The sequence below is a fragment of the Ascaphus truei genome, chromosome 1 (genome assembly GCF_040206685.1).
Source record: "Ascaphus truei isolate aAscTru1 chromosome 1, aAscTru1.hap1, whole genome shotgun sequence".
Classification (NCBI taxonomy): Eukaryota; Metazoa; Chordata; class Amphibia; order Anura; family Ascaphidae; genus Ascaphus; species Ascaphus truei.
Genome location: NC_134483.1, coordinates 330,257,773 through 330,263,772, shown reverse-complemented (window position 1 = coordinate 330,263,772; position 6,000 = coordinate 330,257,773).

Genomic DNA, 6,000 nt, shown 5'->3' with positions numbered 1-6,000 from the left:
GGCCAAGCTTAGTGGCCAGGTGACTTGGTACAAGAGGGAGCACAAGAAGGTCCAGAAACTGAGGCAAGCAGCTGCGGCCCAAGCAAAGAAATTAGCAGAGCTCCAAAACATAATGAAGAATGCGTTGATGCACACTCAGAGCAAGCTCCAGAAACAGGATTCTGTTGCTGATGAGCTAAACTTCTTAAAAAGGGAGAAAAGCAGCAGAGTAATTCAGAAGTACTACAAAGCAAGGTTGGAATGGGAAATATATCTGCGCAAACACTCTGCAGCGCTCACCATACAGGCTGCCTACAGAGGAATGAAAACTTGTCGGCTAAATAACCAGAATAAAGCAGCCCGCCTTCTCCAATCCAAATGGAGAATGCAACGTCAAAGAAAGAATTATGAACATTTGAAGCAATGTGTTATCTTACTCCAGTCAAATGTTAGGAAGTATCTGCAGCAAAGATACTACAAAAAAAATGAAGGAAGCTGCTAGTGTGATTCAATCCAGATATAATTTCACCCAAATAAGTCTCCATTAAATGTACCTCTGCACACATCTTTCATGTGGTGTCAGAAGTTGGGATGAGAGGTGGCACTTAAAGTTCAAAGGGGCCCCGGAGACTGCCTGTGATTTTTTTGTGCTTTTGCCTGCTACAGGTCCTACAAACAGCCTGAGCAACAAAAACAAAGAATCCCATGCAGCAGTGACCAGAATTAAAGGGCTACACATCCAGGCAGGAAAACTACACTGCACTGAAGAAATCCACAAAGCCACAGTTTTACTGGGAGGACTGCGACAGACGGTGACCCACACAGGGGACTGATGCTGTGACCAAAGTCTACCCCACCACTTGAGGGGGAAAAAAAACCTGCATGGTATTTTAAAATGGCCGCCCAGCTGAAGTCAAATACAGACTGCAAGAATGGGGAACAAAATGTGTTTCTGGTGTAAAGAGCCCAGCCACACAGAGCAGTGTCCCTTCAGGCCTTATTCAGATGATGAGGATGATCCCTATGTGTTCCCAGAAAAAGAGAAAGGTAGAAGATCGATGCCGCTGCCTTTCCAAATAGCACAGGGACTCACCAGGTAAAAATAAAACTGAAGTTTATTCTAACAACATTAAAAAATGAACACTCAGGACGAACAAAAATAGAGCAACCTCCTCCCATGCGTTTAGGGCATGCACTGCCCTTTCTCAAGGAGTATAATTATAGCACAGAAAGTCCTAACGTATGAAACGCGTTGGTGCGTGGTCCTATTTTTGTGCTTAACTGACCATTAAAGATTCATGTATATTTTTACCCTTGTCTGGAGTTGCCCTCATTATCTGCGCTTGCTGACGCTTCCGCTGTGAGCTGTGCCCCTCTTCTCCTTTGCCGTTCTGGCTGCATCTTAGGGACAGATTTAACATTGGGTGAGCACTCCCTTATATTTCATTATATAATGTATCACTGATCACGTATCGCTTATGTGTGCTGTTTTGGTCTACAAATATATATATATATATGTATGTATATACTAAAAGATAAGAGCACAAAACACTTCTACGCGCAATAAAATAGATTTATTATAGCATCTCATGGACCCTTGGTCTAGGCTGAATGGATCTTTATAACTTTTACAAGCTATTTCAGAACACAGAAGTTTGTGAGTTGGCATTTTTTTTATCTTATTCTATTTGTATCTAATAAATCTCTTTTATTGCGCCATATTAGTGTTTTGCTCTTTTATTGTCTAGGAAAATCTCCAAAGTGACTACAAGAACACTTCTTATGAGCAGCATCACTTCACTGGCACTCATCTTGCTTTCAAATAAACTTTATTGAACTATATTATTACTTGCTTATAATAGTGGTATTTATATCTTCATGATAACCTATTTATAATAGTTTAACTATTTATTTACATTTTTTACGACTTCATCATCTACCTTGCGTGCAGGTGTGTTGAAGACTCTGCGGAACTCCTTGGTGAAGCGTGCGATGTCCCTGGTGAGGTCCGACCTCGATTCCCAGATGGGTGGGGCCCACGCCAGGGCATTGTCAATCAATAAAGAAATGATGTATGCCACTTTAGATCACTGAGACATAAAACGAGAAGGCATCAGCTCGAATTGGATGAAGCATTGGTGAAGAGAACCACGACAACCATGTAGGTCACGACCATAGCGATTGGGGGTGGGATGTTGTGGTTCGGAGGCTGTGGGCCAGGAATGGGTGCAGGGACTGGTACCACAGGGGACACAGAGTGGGAAGGGGAATGTTGCGTCTGATCAGTAATGGACTGAAAGGTCTGTTGGAGCAACTCCATGCGTTGGTTATTTTGCTCCAGATATTTTTCCAGTCTGTCAAACATGTTGGCGTGCGTGCTCAAGACTTGACTCACCTCAGCGGGATCCATGTTTGTGGGGCTGAGCATACTGTAACGGGTTATCACCACAAACAAAACGGGACTGCGAGGCAGAGGTGGGAATGTTAGTGTACACTGACCTCCAGCCACGTGAGCGCATACGGAGTGCAGAGTGATAGTCGTATAGCCGGGTCAGGGTTGGAGAAATGAGGGTAGTCGTAATACTCGCCGTGGTCAGGGGTTGGAGAAGTTGGATGGTTGTTCAGGGTCACCGGGGTCCAGGAGCGAAGAGGGTAGAGGTCCAGATACAAGCCGAGATCAAGGTAGAGAGAAGTCGAGGGTCCAGGTTAATGCTGAGGTCAAAACACTGAGGAACAAACAAGAACAGAATACGCAAGGCAAAGACAAGGCAACAGAAACTTGAGGTAAGTACTACGTTAGGAACAAAAGATTATGCTCAGCCAATTTGTCAGAGGGCTGGCTGAGCATATAAAGGGCTGGTGACCAAAAGGCAGCTCGCAAGCAGTAGCCAGAGATTAGAGTGAATCAGCTACTCAGTAATAGGTGCCGAATGGTAGAGTTGAGACGGAGTGAGCTGCAGGTGCAGGTGAACCTCAGGTAGAGTGGAGTTACAGATTAACCCCTCTTGTGCTCTGTGGTGTGGTGCCGGTGCGAGGTTTCCTGCGGTGTGATGCGTCACCCATGGTGTCATGGGACGTGATGCGGGCGCAGGGCCTAAGCCCGAACATGCGGGTATGCCCCTGCTTACGGCGCTGCGCTTGTGGGTGGCTTCCCTTGTCTGCAGCGCCTCACGCCTGTCATCACGGGACCTGTCACGGGGGCAGGACCTAGCGCCAATCCTCACATATACTAAGCGTGTGTGTCTACAGTAAGTCCTCGTGTTTTACGACGCTTCGTTTTACGACTAATGGCTTATCGACGCTGTCCAATGCATCCCTATGGGCGGTATTACGACGCCGAAATGGCTTATCCGACGCTTTTACAACGCTTTGCAAAGTTGCAACATTATGTCAATCAGAAGGCTGCAGCCAGGGAAATCATCCAGATCAGTCTGTGTGAAGGTTTAGTGGTGTATTTATGCCTTTAAACATGTCTAACAGTTTTATTATACAGTTCTGGATTCAATAAATAATAATTTATGTGTGTGCTGCATATCGTATTGCCTGCGTAAAATATTTGGTGTATTTTAGCATTAAAAATGCCTTCAGGAACGGAACTTTTGATTTAAACAGTGTTCCTATGGGAAAATGTGATTCGCTTTACAACGCTTCGCTATCCGACGCCATTTTGAGTAACGCATTGTGTAGAATAACCGAGGACTGCCTGTGTGTGTGTATATATATATATATATATATATATATATATATATATATATATATATATATATATAGTCATTGCTATGGAGGTTTGCACTCACGTTTGTTAGAAGGCAGATGCTTGTCCCATATGAAGCATATAGACGTGGTAACCAGGGGGATCTTGATGACAAAAGACAGCACACCGCAGTAATAATCCAAAAAGTGTGTATTGTGAACACAGGGCCGCCAACGTTTCGGTCCTCGTAGAGGGACCTTCCTCTGCCCTCACATAAACCTTATGTGATTTGTACTGATACAAATACTAGAGTGCTTTATTTAGGGCCTTTTTCTCTCTCACTATATATTTATATATATATATAAAAACACAGAAAATACCCGCAGCAGACTAAACCAATAGAAATGATGCTGTTGTCAGGTCAAAGTAAAGGCTAATAATAAATAGCCCCTGACGGTGCTAAAGGCAGATAATAATATTACTACAAGAACAAACAGAAGCCCAAAAAGCACTTAAGCACATCAAAACATAATACATTTATTCAGTAATATCTAGGACACAAATGATTAAAACAGTCTGAGGACATCCCCTAATCACAATCATGCCTGCAAGATAAGTATAGCTTGTGTCGGACACAATGGCTGGTAGTGTGATTTCACATGCAAGGTGCTCACACGGTTGAATAAAGTCCCAGATAATGTGTGTGAAGGCCGTGTGGTTAAGGCAGAGGCCCCGCTGCCTCAGTCAGCGCGCCCGCACTGCATGCAGGCGGCGCGCTGAGAGGCAATTGGCCGCTACCCGCGGTCTGTAGGGAGCGGAAGCTGGAGCGTGGTTTGAGGAGGAGGGGGGGCGTGGTTTGAGCGGAGGGCTGCAGCGGGGGTTTCCAAGGCTGCAACAGGGTGCAGTGAGCCCCACACATGCCCTCTGCTGATCGCTCTCCGTGCTGCTCCTCCCCTCCCCCTCCCCCCGGTCGGTCGGCGTCTGTCCCCCACACACACACACAACACACACAACAAATACACACATACACACACAGAGCCTGCGAAATGGGCACCGGAGGGGGGAGGGGGGGGAATGCTGCCATGCTGTACAGAGGACAGATCAGACCTCCCTCCCGTAGCTCCAGGCAGCTCCACAGCTCCCCTCCTCATTTGCTGACTGCCGCACCACGTGACGCGTCAGCACTGAAAACCACCAGGAGCTTGCAGCTACGGCGGGCTGACGCGTCACAGCACGCAGTCAACCCTGTCGAATGGCGGCAGCGGGGACCAGCACACTTGGGGTAAGGGGCGTGCGCATGCGCCGCCGATCGCAGCGGGGCCTCAGCCTAAGGCCCGGGCCATAGAGATGTGGGGAGAGCGGAGGCGCGCTAACGCTGAGGCTCGCCTGCTTCAGTCAGCGCGATTGCACGGCGTGCACGAAGGGAGCCGGGGGGAGGTGGTTGGAGGCGGGGCAGTGACGTCGCTGGGCCAATCGCCCACGACGCACTGACGTCAATGTCACGGCACCGACGTCACGCACCGTGACGTTGACGTTGCTTCAGGCTGATTGGATGTTTTCAGCCGACAGCGCTCTGAAAAACAGCTTGGCGCTCGGCTGAAAACTCCAAAGCCTGAGCACGCCTGCGGACGCTCGCGTGAGCCCCCTCTCAAGGCATCCTCATTAAGGATGCAGGGGCACAGCGCGGAGCGTCCGCACGCCTCAGCATGGCTTGTCCATCTATGGACGCAGCCTAATACTCAACCAACATTCCCAGAGACTCTAGCATGCAGGCAGCAGGCAGCGGGCAACGTTGGTATATATATTCTATTACGTTACCATCCAGCAGGGCAGCAGAACAGCAAAGAGAGACAGCACACAGAGGTATGTCAGCAAAACATTGTATTGACTCAGACATATATGTGCTACTCTCAAATAGAAATAGAAGTCCAGGCATACTTGCACTTATACAGTGTAGTTCCCACTAAGTCCTCAAAGTCCTGACTGCTTAAGACCGCCATCCTCCTTGGACATGCAAACATGTACAGTGTTAAAGTAGGATTAAGACAAGTCACACACACTCATGGAAAAACTTAATAAAAAGACATACTTGGGCGTATCTTACTATTTATTCAAGGCAGGGTGGTTATAACAGAAAGTTTTAGGTGTGCCTGCCCCATCAGCAGCATATTATATAAAGTTCAAAACATGGCTGTATATGTTTAAATTTCCACCAACAAAAGACATGTGGTAAAACACGCAAGTTGCATGTTCGTAACATCAGGATATATTGCTATGGTACCCCCGCCCCCCTCACCTGCCTCACCCCCCTGCCAAACACAGTCACA